At 37.1% G+C, this 20,406-nt stretch overlaps 1 protein-coding gene and 1 long non-coding RNA gene across 5 annotated transcripts in view; both read right to left on the bottom strand.

The window, feature by feature from the left end:
• The window catches only part of LOC139978582 (uncharacterized), an 84,495-nt gene that overhangs the window by 47,991 nt on the left and 16,098 nt on the right, over nucleotides 1-20,406 (bottom strand). The window lies entirely within an intron of this gene.
• On the bottom strand, nucleotides 4,549-15,802 carry LOC139978593 (uncharacterized). The gene is made up of 4 exons (XR_011796980.1): nucleotides 11,752-15,802; nucleotides 9,586-9,991; nucleotides 8,778-8,983; nucleotides 4,549-6,125 (listed from the first exon to the last, which is right to left on the bottom strand). It is a non-coding gene; the product is annotated as an uncharacterized lncRNA (long non-coding RNA).

The following is a 20,406-nucleotide window of genomic DNA, read 5'->3' as shown; positions in this document are numbered from 1 at the left end:
TGTTTCCTCCGAACATATATACACGTAACTTACACATATGACAAGTGTACATAAATACACAAAAAAAATCGATATCAAGTCAGCGCAAAATCAAATCTAAATTTTCCGTGGAATGGCAGATTTAGAAACAAATGCGGCAACCGAAGTTCAAAGTGATAGTGGTCCTTCACCAGGCAGTGAAATTGGGCTAGAATTAGAGTGCCCTTTCTCATATTCGAGGCAGAGAGTGAAGGCAATGATCATGCTCATATGGAACCGAACGTTGTGGGTGGACCTGGGGTGTTACTGTTAGGCATAGAACCATATCAGTTCGAGCCTGTAAAACGAGCCGAAATTGAAGCTCCATAATATATCGAAGAAGAAAACCGTTCGGAACTATTACAAGGAGCATACAACGTGGTAAGAATTTTGTAACGAAAAAAAATATATAAAAAATCCAGTACATTCTTTGAATGTGTCGTTGGAATTCGCGGAACTGCCGAAACCGTATTGTTGGTTTTGTTACGGTGACTTAACAACCATAGAATCCTTACAACACATATGTACAGTATGTTGGCTATGTGTTGTACTACACCGGTGCTGCTAATAAGAGTACATCATACATTTACAGTATTCTGCGTAGTACTAGTAGGGTTGGTTGAATACTGAAAGTTTGGCTCGGGGATGTAAACTGCATTATGCAGCCATGTTAGGTAGGCATTTGTGTCATTTTATGCCCATTGTTAGGCTATTACTTAGGCCTGGAGTTTGCAAATCATTTGTCTGAAACTAAAGAATGTTTCATGTAACATAGAAGGTGTATATTCATAACAAATGTAACCATAACTGTACATTGTATCACTGCTTGTTATTGTGGACATCATGGGCCCACCACATTTATTCATTTGAACTTTCATAATTGTATTTTAGGCAGTACAGATACATAGCCTACCGTCAACAGGTTCAAAGGTGTTGGGGGTTCCTAGCAAGACACGTCATGGTTGTGCTACCATCATGTGTAGTACAAAGGATCAGAAGTGAGTTTCCAGCCAATGGTCAGTACATTGAATTCAAGTTGCCAGGAGAAAACTCAATTGTATTGGAAGCCTTGGTTGAGAAATCCTTCCAGAAGCACCTTTTCTATTCTACGATTGTGTTGGACTATCAGTGCGTCAGTGTTCCCTCAGTGTTGATATATTGATATTCAAGACTTCTAATTAAGGAAGAAATGGTCATTTTCCAGACCCAACATCAACAATAAAAAAAGAAGGCAATTTTTGGAAGCATTTGGACACATGTATTGGCGTGATTTTGATGTCATGTAATATGTGCATAAGTGAAAGTGATTGACCTTTATAGGAGCATTTACCTCCCAGACATGTTTGCTTCGATCGTACCTTTAATCTGGAAGTCAAAATATCCATATCTCCAATGATATTTGCGGAAAGTCATAATAAAGACCAATGGAGGCAGCAGAACTCTTGAATGTTAAGACTTTGTTTCTTCAGCAGCAGGTTTGTTTAACAATCTATCTTCAGAAACTCAGCAGTACACCCTGTTAATGGTCTTCAATTGTTTTAATGCGTGTGATGCTGTGTTTCATGTTGCGCGACAGTGTTGTACATGTCGTCGTGCGTGGGTAACATTGTTCCATGTGATTTGCGTTGTGCAGTGTTTCTTGGTTTAAATTACCCTTTATTGTATTTGCTTCTGGTGTATTCTAATTAATTTGTCACAACAACGATTGATAGCGATGGACATGCATCTGTTTTGTAGGCTTAAAGCCAAAAATTTCATGTTAGTTATTTTTCCTTAAACCTCCTTTGATGTCACAAATTACATCAGTGCAATTTAAAAATGATATTGTCTATGGAAAGTACAGTATTATTTTTGTGTCATATAATGCAATGATTGTTGTTAATGTTGGTTTAGTCACAGGCTTGTTCGGATTGTCCAGAATGCCTGTCTAGAACTGATTTTGAATGAACTACATTGTATGAATTTTTGGCTCTTTGACTGTTTAAAATAAATCGCTGTGAGATTTAAACACCCTTTGGAATATAGTCTTTTTAACTACTTATTTTGACCCATCCCTATCACCCCCACTCCCTCCCCAAGAAAAAAAAATGGTTTTCCTGGAATACTAATAAGAATTATTGTTGCCATAACTAATTGACCCAGCATATTCCAGAAATAAATTGGGGCACTAAGATTTTTCACAAAAAGATGTAACCCATCCCTTCTGAAGCTTACCACATAGCTTACTACACAATAGGGCAATGAAGGGTGTGTTAATTCAGATGATACAGCAAAAACTCTTCGTCTCTTGCGACTTCAGTGTAGTAACGCTAATACTAGTACTACTAGTACTAGTGCTCGGCTGCGCTTCCTCCAAAGGATCGCCACTTGTCCAACTGGAGGTTTCCTCTTCCCCGATCTGGTCTTCGGGGTTTTTAGAAGAACGACTCGCTTACGTATTTGTTTTATATCATAAGAAAGAAGGGATCGTAGTCTGCGTCCGTGAAGTGTTCGCTAAATACGGAGCTGTATACTTGCTAGGCCCAGTGAAATCGGCGCTGGTGTTCTGCACTAACTTGGTCATAATCGCCGTGTTTTTTCGTCCTTCGGCCATCGATGAAGGCTATTTGCATGGAATATGACATTACTGCAGCCCCCAACAACACAACGGACCGGCATTTCTTTCGGATATTTACAACATATTGTAAAAAAACTTGAAATTTGTAACGAAATAGCGTAATACAGTGGTTGTTCTCTCAGTGTAAATGTGCGTGTGGTGTGACGGTATGATCGTCGCGGATCCGGTACATGCCTGGGCTTGGCATTTGCGTTCCTAATATGACGTCATCATAGTCTTGTTTTCAAATCGCATTTTTCAGAAGTTTTTTTTCCAATGCGAATATTAAAACGTTAATTTCTAATTAGTCCTTGAATGTGTTGAGAATAGTTTTGAACATAGATTTTCTCATAGATTCAGAGGAAGTTACTCACGATTAGATGGATTTTACGTGTCATGACCTCTTTAAAGTTTCGCCATATAGACACATGTAATGTTTGGCGTTAGGGATGGAATCTTTGTCTGGTAGTGTAGCAATACTGCCGGATGTACATGATAGACTACTCGCCTTTTATTCCCTTAATTGTCACACGGTCAATTCACAAGTTAAAGAAAAAGGGATGGTGCTCGTTAGGGCCTAGTGTTTGTTGGGTTATGTCTAGGTAATCCTCACACCGAAAATGAAGCTACTCTCTCAGAGGATTTAAAATGCACGCATCTGCTTGCAGAGATGGTCATTATGAATAAGTAAAATATATTTGAAGGACGAGTACCGAAAATGCTGGCAGTATTCTGCCAACGACTTTCAACCTTGTGCGTCGTGAAGGTTGAAGCGGAAAGAATATTATATTATTATTTGTTATGATCGTGAAGATGCGTTCTAGACCTATGGGTCTGTGTAATATGTTGTTTCGGAAAGCGTCGAGTAAGAGTTCCGAGATAATCATTTTCTTAGGCCTGTAGATTAGGGAAATTAATGTAAGGGTATAGTGCCGAAATCAAATATTATTCCTACAAGCCGTCAGTTATCACACAGTATTCCGGTCGAATTTCAGTGTCGCAAGAGAGAACTTCAAGAAATGTATTTGTTGTCATGGGTGTTATCTTTCTCCTAAGAACCGCGTGGAGCAAATGTGTAAAATGAATCTGATTAAATCCTATGTTATATATTACGTTCCTTTCAAACATCTAAATTGTAGCATTAACGTTGATATCACTGGTCATCGCAATGTCATTCCGATGTATAGGGAATAGACAGAGCCCTGAGTATACATTTAAGCAGACTGTTACCGTTCAAGGGTAGATGTCATTGTGTGATTTCTTTTTAAATATAAGTAGTAAGGATCAAATCAATGGAGAATACAGCTTTCGCATGTTCCTTCTAACGTTAAGCTTTAATATACAAGTAATAAAAAAGCTTTGTAGTACTCGAATTTGGCGAAATTCGGAATAAACAATAGAAAGAAAGACATGAAGTTTCCTTGTTTCAATAAACATATATTTATATTCTTTTGATTGTCAATATAGTAATTTTTGTGTATTGTAAGTAGCTTAACAAAAACTGTAAAACTGCAATTTTGCCTTATTTTCCCATATATTTACCCATATATATATATATTTTGTACAGCTCTACCAAAACCATGCTAGGCAGTACAATATATGCTTCAGGCAGAAAATTCTTACATGATTGTTATTCAAATTAGAGCACCTTAATTTGAAATCTCAGAAGTTAAACTTAAACGGTCAATACACTCGCACGAAAGGATATTTTGACACCAGTAGCTTTTTGAGTTGATTGTAGTAAATGGTAATTAAATTCATATTAACACCCTATAACCAATCAGTTCCTTGTTTTGATTATACGGTGTACCGTTAGTCTGCAGGTTTGATTCTAAATAACAAAGACAATATCGATACATTTGAAAATTCGAGATTTGTTAATTGCATGATCAATACTCGTACACCCCAAGAAAGTGCCTTTTATAGATATTAATTAGTTTAAAATACGCTCTTGTTTTTTGGAAGATAAACTATAAAGAAAGGCTGGCTTTTACAAAAGTCAGTGATCATAGATAAAAGTAACAAACCATAAAGCTGTCGTGTTAGAAAACCGAGAAAAGGAACACCTGAACAACACTCTTGATACAACACGGCGAACGTAAATACCACAATCTGAAGATAACAGATTTTACTTCCCCTCTATTAAAACAAGGAACTATAGGTTTTACTTCCCCTCCATTAAAACAAGGAACTATAGGTTTTACTTCCCCTCCATTAAAACAAGGAACTATAGTGGTTATCAAATGCCATCAAGTGGCTTTCATGCACTCATATTCTGCTGATAATTGAATCAGTGTACTACTAAATACTGAAGATGGCCAATTGCAAGTTTCGCCGCCTCTTTAGGATCCTCAGCTTTAGGCAAATAGTGTTGACCATAGGCTTATTTAATGCGGTCGTAGGTCATATTCAAATGCGACTGACACTTAGCAAGCTATAAAAAAAAAACACTTTCACGACCCTTTCCACACACAAAACACACGTATAGACCTAATGAACAGCCAAATATGACGTCTAAAATGCCTTCTTTTTTTGGTAGAGGGTGGGGGCTTCTGGGAGGACCCCTTCCCCCACCTGACATGGGAGTCCGGTTGAACGAGTCAATGGCCATCCCCCTTTATATGTTTTAAACTTACGTCGTGGGAGATAATTTCGTACAAACAAACGCGAAATGATTTAAGTGAAGTATAGTACCGAATAATATGCGCAAGATTCTATACCGTCAGTTGGGTGATAATAGAGTTAATCTATACTTTGGAGGTCACTATGATTTATGTTTAACATACACGGTGAATTGCATACTGTTCGTCCTGTACGTTGTGCAATAGTTAAGGAGAGAGACGTGTTCACCCTTTGCGTATAAACATTGACATTAATGTAGAGCCTACGAACAGTCTGAAAACATTTAACCTTTAAATGTGTGGATTTTTATGTAAAGTCCATGAAAACCAGAAATGACATTTTTTAGTCATGAATTATTGTTTAGAATAGGCTTACAAAATGGAATTTACTATATAAAATATAAGTGTTCACACTAACTGCTCAAAGGTTTCGGCAAAGGCGATAAAACTATATACCTGACATGAAATTCGAAGGAAATAAAACTTCTTCTGTTTAAGCTAGATTATATAGGTGAAAACTGCATCATCGAAAAAAACAAACCCGGATGATTATATCCTTAGCGCATACATAAGTGTCATATTAAGGTGTCTGTATGGTTGATTATATGTGCCTATATATTATGTGTTAATCTAACATGTAATGATCAAAATAACAACCCAACGCAACATATACGCATTATATATTAAACCTATGTAGTACATGGACTAGATCTATTCCAACTAGATATGATAGAACAAAATACGTTTTACTTGTAGTCCGCCATTTTGGTTTGTTTTTATGTACAATTAGCGTAGGTAGAACCCTCTTTATCTTCTACAATCGCCATCTTGATGACTTCTGCTTCCTCCGATGCTTTTCCTTCTACCAAGGCATACTCGGAGTAGTCATGCTAAAAAATAATAAGAAGAAATATTGTGATTAACTTTAAAATATAAACATTAACAATGATGCGATCCAGGGAGTTGCAGGTTTCATCTACGAATTTTAGTCGGTTGTCATTACTTTGACCAAAGGCTGTACAATGTCATCACGATGTCATATTTACAAGCATACACCAACCAAGTTTGAAGAACATGACCTTTACAGTTTTAGGTCATATTTGCTGCTACACAGTGGGTTTTTTGTAAGCTTTGAAACTCCACTGACCTTTGAAATGTAATACGATGTAGAAATTAAAAGTGTGATAACTTAGACGGAATCAGTTAGTTTTCGTGATTAATTATGGTACAGTTGTGTCTAAACAAATATAAACCCATTTTTTGGTTTTAATGACCTTTGATCTCTGACTTTTGACCGTAAAGCGTCATCGGCAAAGGTCAATCAAAGTTTGCAGTCCATTGTTCTTACGGTAGTCGGGGTTACGGTAGTCTGCACTTTTTCTACATGGTTAAAAACGTTTTGGTCAGTTTGTGAAAGCTTAAGAACGTTTTAATGACCTATATGACCAGACATCCCCGATTTTCCGCGACAGTCCCCATATTTCATATGCCGTTCCCGGATTAATAGGTACCCCGGAATTGTCTCCTTGTTTATGTGCCTTCCCTGGAATATTCATGAAATTTGGAAAATGCCCTGAATTAGTTCAAGTTTGCCTGTCTGGCTGCCTATTCCTAGAGACAACTAGAACTTAGGTTGAGCGCAGTAACTGTTTACAACTAGGCTACATACATAAATTTCATGCGTGACTCACAGCAAAAGATAGGCAACCCAGATCGTTGACTAATTTCATAGCTTGTAATTAACCTTCGGCATTTTTGGAACCTGGGACAACCAAAACACTGGGTGACCATCATAATGACTTTTATTCAAAGTACAGTGTAGGTACTAACCCTTGATGTCCACATGTCCCCTGATCTCCTGGAAAAAACTATGGTCACCTTATTCTATATCTGAACCCTTGACTGAATGACGTCATTTAACAAGGAGGCTCAGAAGGCCTTACAAAGGCAAACAAAGACCAGATCTGATGCCGGTCATGCAATATCATTTCGTCCAAATTTGGTCAAATCATTTTGGGAGACATTTGTGGAGGAGAAAAGTGGGGGCAGTGGGAAGGGCTTGGTATTGGTTGAACTGGGGGAAAGAGTTTGTTTGCAAACCGATGACAGCAAATATGCTTTTTATTCTCCAAAGTGTGCAAATGTAATTGTTTGCCAGAACGATTTGAATTGGGCCGAGGGAAAGGGATGAACCTTGTCACCTACCCCCACTTCCTCCGTTCATTAACTGTGTGAGTTACTAGCATTGAATGAATCATGTATGTTTAGTAGACATGAAACCGGTAGTTGTCCAAATGAATGTTGGGGATGGAATGCTATTTGATTTTGTTACCCGGGGGCGCGAATTACTATCAAAGCGGAGCGCCACATTTGGTTGGCGCGCAGCGTACAAGAACATTTCTGGTTTTGATAGCCCCCTAATCACCGGAAATGGCACTTCTCGGGCTTGAAAATGACCAACAGATGTACAATTTTGCCTGAGAACCAAGTTTTTGCCATTAGTTTTTTCATTCATAACCCTTTTCAAGATTGTCACCAGTCACACATCATGTTCGACCTCATCGCATCTCATGTGAATCATTGCTTTTGTAGGTAATACTACGTAACGGTCCACAATACCCGTCAGCCCCACTTTTCAAAGTTGTAAACCCATTATTTGTTCAGAATTTGAATAATAAAATCACTTCAAAACATACCCATAATGTTGCACAAAATTTCATCTATGGACAACCAATATCGAAAATCCCCTTCAACCCCTAACAAACCGGTCAAAAATTAGAGGGAGGTATGATGAAGAATGTTGGTCACGGAATTTTCGAAAATTCAGACACAGTTAATTTATTGGTGTACAAATATTAAAACCTCTTATAACGGCTAATATAAAACTTCGATATCATAAAAAATATGCTCGAGGGGGGTCTCCCCCTTCGCCCACCCCTTCCCCCTTGGCTACGCGCCTGCAGATAGAAATCTTGTAGGAAACAAGCCAAATGGAAACCCAGTGAACCCATATCAATGTGGATCATATATATGATTGTACGTACTTACACTCATACACAAGAGATGTACAGACATTATGATAATAATCATGAAATCACAGAAACGACCACGAAGAGTCATTTACCTCATGCAGCATGTGTTGGATGAAGTTTTAGCCACCGCCAAATAGGATTTGGATAAATAATCTCACGCATTATTTTCTATTTATAGCCACACATAAAAACTATACCACCAAAATTTAAAATTGGGGGGATATTAGATATTATATCCCCACCTAAACTATTGGGAAGACATGTCCCCCCCCCGTCCTCCCCACCCACCCCCGTGATCGCCGGCCATGCATGCATCCATCCATCAATAATTGCACTGTAAATTGCACTGATCCTTTTGTCTGAGTTAAGAATAAGCGAAGCTGACGGAAAGTGGAATACAGTCGAATAATTAATCTTTTTAGGAGCGGAAATTAGCTTAAGATTGACACACTCCTTTTTGTTTCTTCACACAAATCACCATTTTGTAAAGAAAAGAAATTCCTATCTTACCTGTGTGGTTTCGATTGGGGTGACATAGGTCTCGTAAGTAGGGTTGGATTTGGAGTCAGGGGGTAGTTTGGTGGACGGAGTCGTCTTTACTCGCTTAGCGAAGTAGTAGGCCAAATAAGCAAACACGAGTATGAAGACAAATAGGAGCAAGGATAAAGTCACATCGAAGACTAAATACATCCACAAGGGGAGACCTTCCTCTAATTCTAAACGAAAAATGCAAAGAAAACATCTACGCATTATTATAAAAAATAAATTTCGATGTTTTAATTGACATTCTGACAAAGAAGAAAAGAACGCATTTGCTATACAATTCTTCTTTTCACTTAAGCATTCGAACATACGAAATGGAGTCTGCGAAATATATATATATATATATATATATATATATATATATATATATATATGAAAATATATGAAAATGAAAGTCGTAATGAGTTGGAAAATCAAGAACAGTGAAAAAACTCCCAGCCTCCACAGGGATTTGAACCCGGGCCTTCCGCTGTGTACGAGGACACCCTTACCAATAGGGCTATGGACGCTGATTGTATGGCCAGAGGTTCGAAAGCGGTAAAGAAGGTAATAATTCCAGTGTTAATATAAATATATATATATATATATATATATATATATAAATATATAAATATATATATAAATATATATATATATATATATATATATATATATATATATATATATATATATATATATATATATATATATATATATATATATATATATATAGTTATAGTTATAGTTATACATTAAAGGAGATAATGTTATCATGTAAGATTTTGTTCATACTAACTTCAATACGGTAATGATCCTCTGAAGTATTCCCAGAGCATTCTTCATTCAGACGCTCATGCATGTAGACTCACTTTTACAGATGACCCCAAGGTCATTATCATGGTTACAGATAGTAAGCTGGAGCGAGTAGGACGAGTATATGTCAATGCTCCCCCTTTTACTTCTGTCACAGTCAAGGATTGACTCTGCCCCCTCAGGACATTTAATGTTCCATTCCGGTGAACTGAGGAGTCAAAGATACTCTGTGTATTGAATCGATTCTGCCAGACCGTGAAATCCTAGTTTTCTGCAGATCACCGTGGTTGTAACCTCATCAAAGTCGATTGTGGAAATAGTCCCCCACTCATTCTCTAAGAAAACTTCTACGTGTCCCTCGCGAGGATTATCTGACACGATGCGAATATCTATACGAATGAAGAAGGCATAGTACAGGTTGACATTACAGGACTGTATCAAATACTGCACTACTTAACATATACAATTTAATGATTGGTCATTGTTGCGAGCCAGACTCTCACACACTTTTCTGTTATTCATGCTTACTATGTAGTTCATTGTCATTCTCTCTAAAAGTACTACTTGCAGATTTGAAATTTTAAACTTTTCAATAGTTTGCGTGTGGAATACTACTTGTGAGAATGACCTATAGTTGGAGCAGATTCCGATTTCTGTTCTTTAACGTTTCTTTGTGGTACGTCGGTCGTAAACAAGTTACATGTCGTTCTATTATTGTGTAAGGGTGCAATTTTTCGGGAGCAATTTTGGGTTAGCACTATTCAAAAGTGATATTCACAAGATTTTAGTACATTTAGCAGAGGAATGCTTTTCGTACGTTTTCGTTCTATTAATGCAGGAATGAAAACTACGAAGTGCATATACTGTTGGTCCTTTTTTTTGGCAATGGGGTATAGTTTATCCCTAGTAATAAGTACAAAGATCTATTGTATAAATTAGGTTCGTGACAGTGTTCCCACTTAGAAGGCAATTCCCCGAAATACAACAATATCGGAAAATATTAATGGGACTAACAAGGGTTAGAGTTAGGGTTTAGGGTTACGGGTCGGGTTCGAATATACTCTACAGTGATCAGGGCTAACAACCGTTGAAATCAGTCTAATTTGGGAAATAGTCACCCGATTTCAGAATATGCAGTGGCGCAATTCGGGGAATTTCATTTCTGAAAAATGGAAACACTGGTTATTGATCGCACCTGTCATGCCATGATCAAATGTCACACATTTGTAACTTCCTTGTGGAAAAAATGGTTGCCCATTGATGAAATCAGATGGAACAATGGTAGCCCATTGATGAAATTAGATGGTACGCAACATATCCTATCTAAACAATTTAAGGCATCAACGTGGTGACGTATTGTCAAGTAAAGTGCAGTGCGATATTGTCTTTGCTATCATAACCACGTTTCTACGGCGCTTGCTAAGATAAAGTACTGTGTTATACTGTACAACCCCACCGAAAACCCTTTTTCAATCATGTTATCGTTTTAGGGACTTTATCAATCTTATCTGAGGTCATGAGTTATCAGAAGTCAACAGAATAATACAGCGAAAACCTACATCTCATATCTCAAGCATTGAAACATGTAAGTTACTCATTCTGAGTCAGACAAACCCCTTTGATATTACATTAGGCCAAAGTCATGTGACTTTAACTGACTCAAACGGGGAACCGTTGTGACCACCAAAGCTAAGGAAATGTAAACGTGACAAGTCTCCTACTTCCGAGAGAAAGGCGTCAGATTGAGTATAAATGTATTAATTGTAGTGAGCTCAAAATTCATCAACGGTCCACAGTATCTGCAGAACTCATATAAACAAATTCAAGAAAACAAAATGGCTTTTAAAACCATTAGCAATATAGACTCATTGTCACAGAACAAGGAGATACTTTTTAAGAAAAGTCACCCAAGAAAGAACCTGGGCACGAAAAAAAAAAAACCCAAATAACGAACTTACTGATCCGCTTTCAACCCCAGTCTCCTTGCATCGTCAGGTGTGTATCACGATTCTCTAACAAGGGGAATATAATGCTATACATGATATTAGCCACAAGGAGAATACATGACAACATAAACACATCCGCTGTTAAATATTCCAGTTCTACAAATAATATTCAAAAGGAAAAAGGGAACAAAGTGTCAACTTACCTCCATCCATAACTTGAGCTTTGCAAACGAAAACAGTAATGAGAAAGATACCAATGAGCCTATAAGAGAACATGGTTAACATCAATTTAGGAACTGAAGTAAAAGTCATTACGTCCGCTATATTCACTGGGAAGCAGGCTACTAGAGGTCAAGTATATCTGAACTGGTATAATCATGAATGTAGTCGCGAAGCCGTCTTGATCAGTATGCTTGTCACTTTGGAATTCAACCGGGAGGATATTAAGGTTGTCGCTTCACGTCTATCAAAGTTTGAAGTGATGGATGAATTACACGGTAGTTCTGTAGTAAGCTAGTAACACATACGGAAGCAGAATGTATCACTACTGGGCAATACACTACAACTGTTCTTACACGTAGCAGAACAAGAAGACATGTTGTATTTAGCCAATGGGTCGAAGCTCAACATTCAATGTGACACAAAGATGGAATCTCCTACCTTGTCTCCTAGAGTCTTGTAATGGAGTCTCCTACCTTGTTAAATCTTTTTAAGACTTTGTAGGAGACTTCCTTCACCATTGTACACAATTGGCGATAACAAAAATAAATGAATAGAGAGGGACAGAACTTCCCAGAGATTGATTTCTACAAGATGTCTATGTCCGCTGTAAAATTGTTAAATTCGTGAACGCTTCGTTAAGACTAGACACAATTTACACTCTCTGAAATGTGATTACATATCGTAGACATACAGGAATGGCTACCCATGACGTTACATTTGACTTGCTTCATCCAGGATAGCAACTCCCGGGGGTGTTGAGTTACTGGCCAAAAGAAAAGACATAAATTAGGATGTATATCATCAGATGTTCAAGAATTATGTGACATCAAAAACTAGAAACGTGGTTACGAAATTGTAAACTGTCTTCGTATGATGTTTGAGTGCCAAACGCATTGGCAGACGATGCAAATGCCCTCGTTGTAAACTATATTGACCAAATGTTGAAGTAGAGATCATTTCATGCATTCTTTTATGTGGTCGCTATATCGATAGTTTCTTAGGTGTGTCGAACCTGTTCGACATATCATGAATGTAACCTAGGGAGAGGAAGAATCTGAGAGTGTTAATTGAGTATTCGTGTTAGTCGTACAACAATTGTAAAAATTTAAAATGTCTGATTAGTGTTACGAGGGCCCATTGTAACCTAACGCTAGTTACTGCTAGTGAGGAACATAATGTTATATGATAGAAAGTATTTAAAATTGCCTACGTGATAAATCAGTATTTGAGAAATTAGGTCGGGTTACCGTGTCAGAATGTTATAATACACGATTGTTCTGGTATATTCCTTATGATGACACGCTGGTCTCGGGTTAACGTCGCTTTACGTGAAATCGCGTGTAAGCTGTGCAATCTTCGTGGATTCTCTGGAACGTTCGCTAGATATTCAAAGGACTTCCAAGAATAGAGAAACTGGGTCAGGTGTATCGAGAAAGATCTGGAGGATTCTTGACATGGCGAATCGTATATAAAAGCCCTCCCAGATCGGAGAGTTTCTCAGTTTCTGAACGAATACAAGCGACGACACATATTATACCATTCTACTATATATCGTCAGTGCTCAACTACCAGTACTTTCTGAGGGATTGAGATATCGATAACAAGATTGATTCTTCACTTCCATTCAGAAGTTTGAAGAGGACTTTGCTGTGAAAGTACAGTTTTTCAGTCTTTATTTCGGAGAAGGTGAAGAATTTCTGTCTCCGTTGAGGAAGTTCGTTACGCCAGGAGTTAGTGGCTATAAAGCTGATTTTGGACTGACTCTGGTAATATTTAGTCGGCGAGAAGTTCGACTTGTGCTTCACTCTATTGTGGCTGGAAGTTCGTCTTCTATTTTGGAGCATCGCCGGAAAGAAGGTGACTGCTGTTTCTGGGATCGCGAGAAACTTCGTCGAGGACCAGTGAATTTCGCGGTACAACGGACCGAGAATCGTCGTCATCAAGGTCGTGGCCGCTAAGGGATATCGCCGTTGGAAGAGACCAGCGTGTTTTAAAGTGTATCCTATCTTGTTAAGTTTGTGACTAACTTTCTATATATTTGTAATTACCACTTCTTGTTGTTGGTTCGAAATCCATTGTTCAATATAGTTTACGTTCTCATTTAAAATCTCTAGACTCGTCAATTTGTCTGTGTTCCTTACGGAAACAAACCCAGGCTTGTGTCTCGTTAAAAATTAGTTATCGAGACCTCTCGTATTTCAACGTAACATTAGGAGGAAAGTGTAGACCAAGGTGATGATTGTTAGCGTGTTCGTGATCTTCGAATTGAATATCAAAGTACTGTTGATGTCTGCAAAATTGGCCTTGTTGGAATTATCACTTATTAAATTAAATTAAATTCCGTACTCCGTCTTTGTCAAGCTTACAATCAGGATGCAGGGACGGCGGGACCGGGGGGGGGGGGGGCTTCAGCAAGCACCAGGGTAAATTTTGATTTACCGACAAGATTATAAAATCGCCGAGTTAAAAATGTGTTTCACACTCCACCCTTCACACTGCACCCAACCACCTGTCCATTAATCACACACCTATTTGAAAAGGAATGATATGTGAGAGAGAACGGTTGCTCACGTGGCTATTTATATTCAAACTATATGTATGCTCTTCGTCGGATATCAAATCATGTTCTATTTTGTACCTTTATTAGATCGGACATTTCTTGATGAGTCAATGTATCAGTGTTACGTAAAAAATCAAAGCAATCAATTCCACACTGAAGTGTTACATTGTTTCGCCATATTGGAAGCAAACAAATTACCATACATACATGAGCGACATGTATAAATCTTGTCGTTTCACTGCATAGTAAGAAAATGTACCAAGACTGGACGGTCGTATGTGACGTGTTAGCACTTACTTTGATACTCTGTTTTTACCTCGATACCTTTATATTATATGTGTTTGTCCTATGGACCATAGCAATTATATGATTTTGGACATCTCATTCCATACTATTAGCGATAACTGATTTCTGAACGCTAACCACTTTTTTTCTAAACCATCTCTTTGAAGAGCCCTACAGTCTTCAAATTTAAGCAACTGTTTTCTTGCAATGACTTTGAGAGCTTACTGAAGCTGGTCAGAAACAAATTTCTTTCTGAAATCCTACAGTGTATGTTACTGTGTCCAAAGACAACTTATAATAAGACCATGTGATGGTACGCTGGTTTGATATCTTCAGAGTACGGTGTTACCTCCACGAATGTATCCCAGAATGCATCTACCACTGGTTCTTACACGTCATCTGGAAGTTCTTACTGTGTAAGGGAGTAAATATTTATCCTGAAAATTTAACGCATGAGTGTTTTATTGTCTTGTGATTTATCTTATCGATGTTGTTTCCTTCATTTAGCTCATTTTCTTCATTGACAACGAGTGTTATGAAGAAAACAATTTAATAGGTTTAGACTTTCATTTGGAAGGTGACAACTCCCTCTCTAAGGAGCTTCTCAATCGAAAATTTGTATTTTTTTAAATCTTTTGAAATTAAAGACGATGATATTCATTGACCTATATAATAGGTGAAAGGAACTTTAATGACTTTGATTTATCATTTAATGTCCTTGCTTATTCTTTTTAGATCATAATCAAGACTTGTGATCGTGGTGGTAAACACGTTGTCAACCGAATGGAATCATGAGTTACCTGCTTAAGTCCAATAGAGCGTTTTACACAACAATTTGTAAGCTATTGTATTAGGACACATAGGTCGTTCATATGTTTTGACCTTTATTTACTAAACTGGTGTATTGCGGATATGGGAAATTTGTCAGGGCAGATTGTATATACATTTAGACATGGTGATAGTTGGGGCGCAATACGGTCGTGAATTATAAAGCAGGTGAATGTGTAATGTTATCGGCATTCTTCTTACGGGTGTAAGACCAGATTCGGAACGGGCTGATCATAATTGCATTTCGCAAAGCCCATTATTGAGTTCGTTTTTCATGAAACAACAATCCCAAAACTATTTTCCAAGGATAAATTAGTTTTGTGGGAACTTACCTCTGTCTAGGGTTCCACTGCCATTACATCATCACAGTGTACTGCATAGGTTATGATTAAGAATTGTCACTCAATGATTAATTGAAATCTGCACTTTTCGTTGCTTTGAAAGCGAGACTTTTACCAGGAAGTTGTTACAACTCCCTGCTTTTACCAATCCGCATAATACTTGTACATGATTGAAACAGGGAGTTATTATGGACAACTCCCTGATTGAAACCATACGCGATTTAACATAACAACCTATCTACCCATCATATTATCGCGAGGTATTATCCGTTGAGTACAATGCATAACACTTTCGCGTCTTCTGTTGTTTATTGGAAAAGAAGTGTAATTTCGACTTTCCTAGCAATTTATTTGAAAAAATAGCACTACATGGTAAAATAATTAGGGACACTCAACCAGATATAATAGTGTGACTGGAAGTAATTTTTACAGTGTGAGTTCTGGAGTACTCAAAGCGAAGATAACCTGTCGTACACTTCAAACCCAAATGGCATAATAGGAAATGAACAAGAAATGAAACTTGTCCGTATAATATCTACCACTTGATTCATACATAATATTAATTCTTCAGTTTTTTATAAATAAGGTATAAATAAGGTATCAAGCTTGTTTCCACAAAAGTGTCCATTACGTATTGGCTATATCTGGTGCCAATTAACATTCAGTCAAAGTTTTCATTGTTCATCAAAATGTAAACTCATTGACTTGTAGATTGCAACGGCAACCAGAAGTCAGTGACATTCTACAATATCCATTTTTGATCACCGACGTGCACAAACAGAGGTCGACATCACACTTTGTTGAAAAATCTTCAAACAATGCATTAAAATGATTAATAGATAGTTTTGCTGTTCAACTTTGAATATTGTAGAAGATGATAAAATATCTCTCTGAGCGTTAACTCCATGTATTCTATGGATTGATACAGTCCACCCTAATATTACAACACTTTAAATTTGAATAATTATATTTATCGAAACTGTCTCTTGGGGTGGAATGAGGGATGGGGATGAGGGTGTTCCCTCATGCTATATAATTTCACTAACGTATGTTTCACTGGGCTAGCGTATATATGCCGAATAAATGAGTTTTTGCTAAGGTTGCTGGAAACTCATGTTCAACACCATGCATGTTTAATTGTTTTTGCTTGGCCAACAATAAATGATGCCTTTCAATTGCATTGAGTCCACCTACAGTATGTCAAGTTAGCTGTAATAAACAAACCAAGTAGAGATACAGAACACTTCCTGAAAAAAGAAGGCGCTAGTTTAAAACTCAACGCTATTTTAATAGAAAATTATATGATGTCTTTTAAAAGCATCCATACATTCCGATTTAGGAGAATAGCGCCTCATTAGGCCACATGTTCTTTTGCGGCATCAAGGGAGACAACAACAAGGAATCATTGGAACACAAAATGCCGTACTACCTCCAGAGCGTTATGACTCCAGTTTGACTTGAACCCTATATCACGACTTAGCAACCGGCAGAGCAATAGTGTTTCATCTACCCCGTATAGCACCGCACACCACGTCTGCTGTTTAAATATACTATTAATTTCCAAATAAAGAAAAATGGAAAGCAGTTTTACATAAAGTAACTTCAGATGGATTCGAGCCCGGAACACTCGGTTACCAGTCCACAGCTCTACCCACAGAGCCCGATGACTACAGTCTTTGTAATTATTCATGCAAAGACGTGACTGGTATAGTTACAACTAAACAGTGGAGCCCCATGTAGAGAACTGGGGGAAGTAGTTGAATGAACGAAATCAACGTACGGTACACCTTGCGCACGCGTAGACAAGCTCTGTTTTAATGTGTTGTGTATAGCAAAACAAGGAGTTTAGTCACAAACTAACGAATGATTCCAGAAACATGAACCATGACAAAAAAAACATAATCACTTCTTTACTCTGTATCAGCATCATACACGTAACAGATTATAATATATATGTTCTTTTGTAACAAGTAAATCAATTAAGCACATTTAAGATTCCCGAGTTCCATTGTCACACGGGCCTCCACAAGTTACAAGTTTATCACTCATTCGGCACTGGAGCAATACTTTATAAAAAAGACATTGCTATGATATCTAATATTCACTATTTTTTATACATCTCGACCATCTTTTGCGAGTTCACCTTGTTGTGGTGTCCATGAAACATTGAGCTAACCTCCAATCCTAAAGACGGAATGGATGTCAAGACGAAAGCTTCAGGTCACGTGATTTTGCTACACAGTGCACATCATAGAAAATATGAGTATTTATTAGCACAACCATTTTATGTCTCAGCATTTTTTCCGGGGAAGGATTCCCAGCTCCTCTATATGGCCGTCGCCTTCGGTGACCCCAGGGCCACACCCTCATACATATAGCCATTGGCTCTTTCATACTGGTTCACATCCTATTCTTAAATCTTTTGGGGAAGTTTTCCATCCCCTATCCCTCCCTTCGCCCACACTTTTTATATTACGTACATGCCATTGACCGTAGCCATAACAAAGTCGAAAATATGGCGAGTTAGGATTTTTTTTTTTGTGGGCATTTTAATGACCAGTATAAGTACCAGATTACCTATAAATTGCAATGGTTACTACAAACGTATGTGACATAAATATATATGGGTTGCATTTCGTTATTTCAATTTGCACTAGATTCACTCAAGGCGGTATAGTATAATGTTCCCTTGTAACTCTTTACTAAACTAGATATAACTTAGCTGGTGAATGGCTTTCACTCGGTTAAAACAAAGATATCAGCAGTTCTTGTGTAACGAGGATAAAGTAAGACGCATTCAGAAACAATATGAGTGTATCACCACTAAAAAAGGCCAGTGTGACATAATCTATTGGACTGTCCTTTCCCATTTCATTTTTTCATTTATTTATTTCCAGTATAAATATAAATATATATAAAAAGGACATCAAAAGTGAGTATGTAACAAGAAATTATTTTAAAATGTTAGTGTACAAAACACAAAACAATAAATAAATATATATATATATATACCTATATACAAACATATACATATACACACATACATACATATATACACATATGAACACATACATGCACATACACATACACATACACGCACATACACATATACATACATATACATATACAAAACGTACAAGTGCAGCTGTCTACAATAAATTTTCCAGATTACCATTTTGTAAAAAAAATAGCAGCACGATAAATAAAACTATTTCTAAACACATTAATTCTGAATTTTGGTGTTATTGCTTTGTTTCTCAAATTATACCTAGTAGTTTCTCGAAGTAGAGAGTTAAGTTCGGTATGCAAAAAATGTCTGTCATTTTTCTGTATGCAATTTACACTTCTAATGAACTCATTTTTAGCAGCATTGTTTACAGTACTCATAAGAAAGTTAAAATCTATATTAAATATTCTAGAACAATACTTTAAAAGAATAATAATTCTCTTATTATCTTTAATTAGTAAAAAGTGATACCAAGCAGAAACAGCATATGTTAGGTGTGGTAAGATATTGGCAGTAAAAACTCTTATCCTTACATCAACATGAAAATATGGAACTATATACGATAGAGTTGAGACTATGAAGTACACCCGTTTAAGTATTCTGCTTATATAACCAGTGAAACTTAGTTTGTCATCAACACAAACACCTAGATATACTGTATGATGAATGCGTTCTACTTCCGCATCTTTAATTGAGATTTTAGTTAACTTACATGATACAAGACCTTCATGTTTAATATTTATATTCTCAAAAACCATTTCCTTAGATTTCTTTGGATTGAGTCTTAAATTCTTCCCATCACACAGATCTACAATATTTGATACATCAGTTTTATAACTTGCTTGGTCAGCCTGATGCGTTCGCTTTGATACATTGCACACTATAGCAGTGTCATCAGCATATTTCAGCACAGTACACATTTAGAAGTAGATCTTATTTCGTCAGTATATATTGTGAACAGAAGAGAAGACAGAGGACCGCCTTGAGGGACACCAACAGTTTTGATTTTTCCGTCAGACCTTTAGAATATTTTACCTGTCTAGACCAGCCATTCATAAAATTTGATATCCAATGTAACAACCATGGCTCTTCAGCGAACCCTTGCATGTCCTTGATTAAACGATTTGGAAGAACCGTGTTAAAAGCACTGGAAAAATCGAGAAATAAGACCTTAGAAATAGTAGTATCTTTGTTATTTAATCCTGTGACAATATTGTGAATAAGTGTTAAAACAGCATCGGTAAATGACAACCCCTTCCTATAGGCAAATTGATTGCTATCTCCATATTGATCAATGGCTTGGGTTATTTGAGGCACGATCAATTTCTGCATACAATTAATACTTATACAGGCAAGATCAATTGGTCTAAATTCATTTACCGATTGACAGATTGAAAGCTCTAGGAAAACGAGATGTACAGTTTATAACCCCCTCCCCCTAAATATGTATATATATATATACATACTAATAATACAAATAAAATGAATTACATTGAGGAAGGAACTATACCACTCCCTATACCCGTACACCGTACACTCGTTTATATATTCGACATTCACTATGCTAAATTTGACTATTGATCTAAGAGAGAAGCCGTTTCGTGAATTTCAAGAA

The sequence above is a fragment of the Apostichopus japonicus genome, chromosome 13, assembly GCF_037975245.1.
Source record: "Apostichopus japonicus isolate 1M-3 chromosome 13, ASM3797524v1, whole genome shotgun sequence".
Taxonomy (NCBI): Eukaryota; Metazoa; Echinodermata; class Holothuroidea; order Aspidochirotida; family Stichopodidae; genus Apostichopus; species Apostichopus japonicus.
This window is presented reverse-complemented; position numbering and strand designations above follow the sequence as displayed.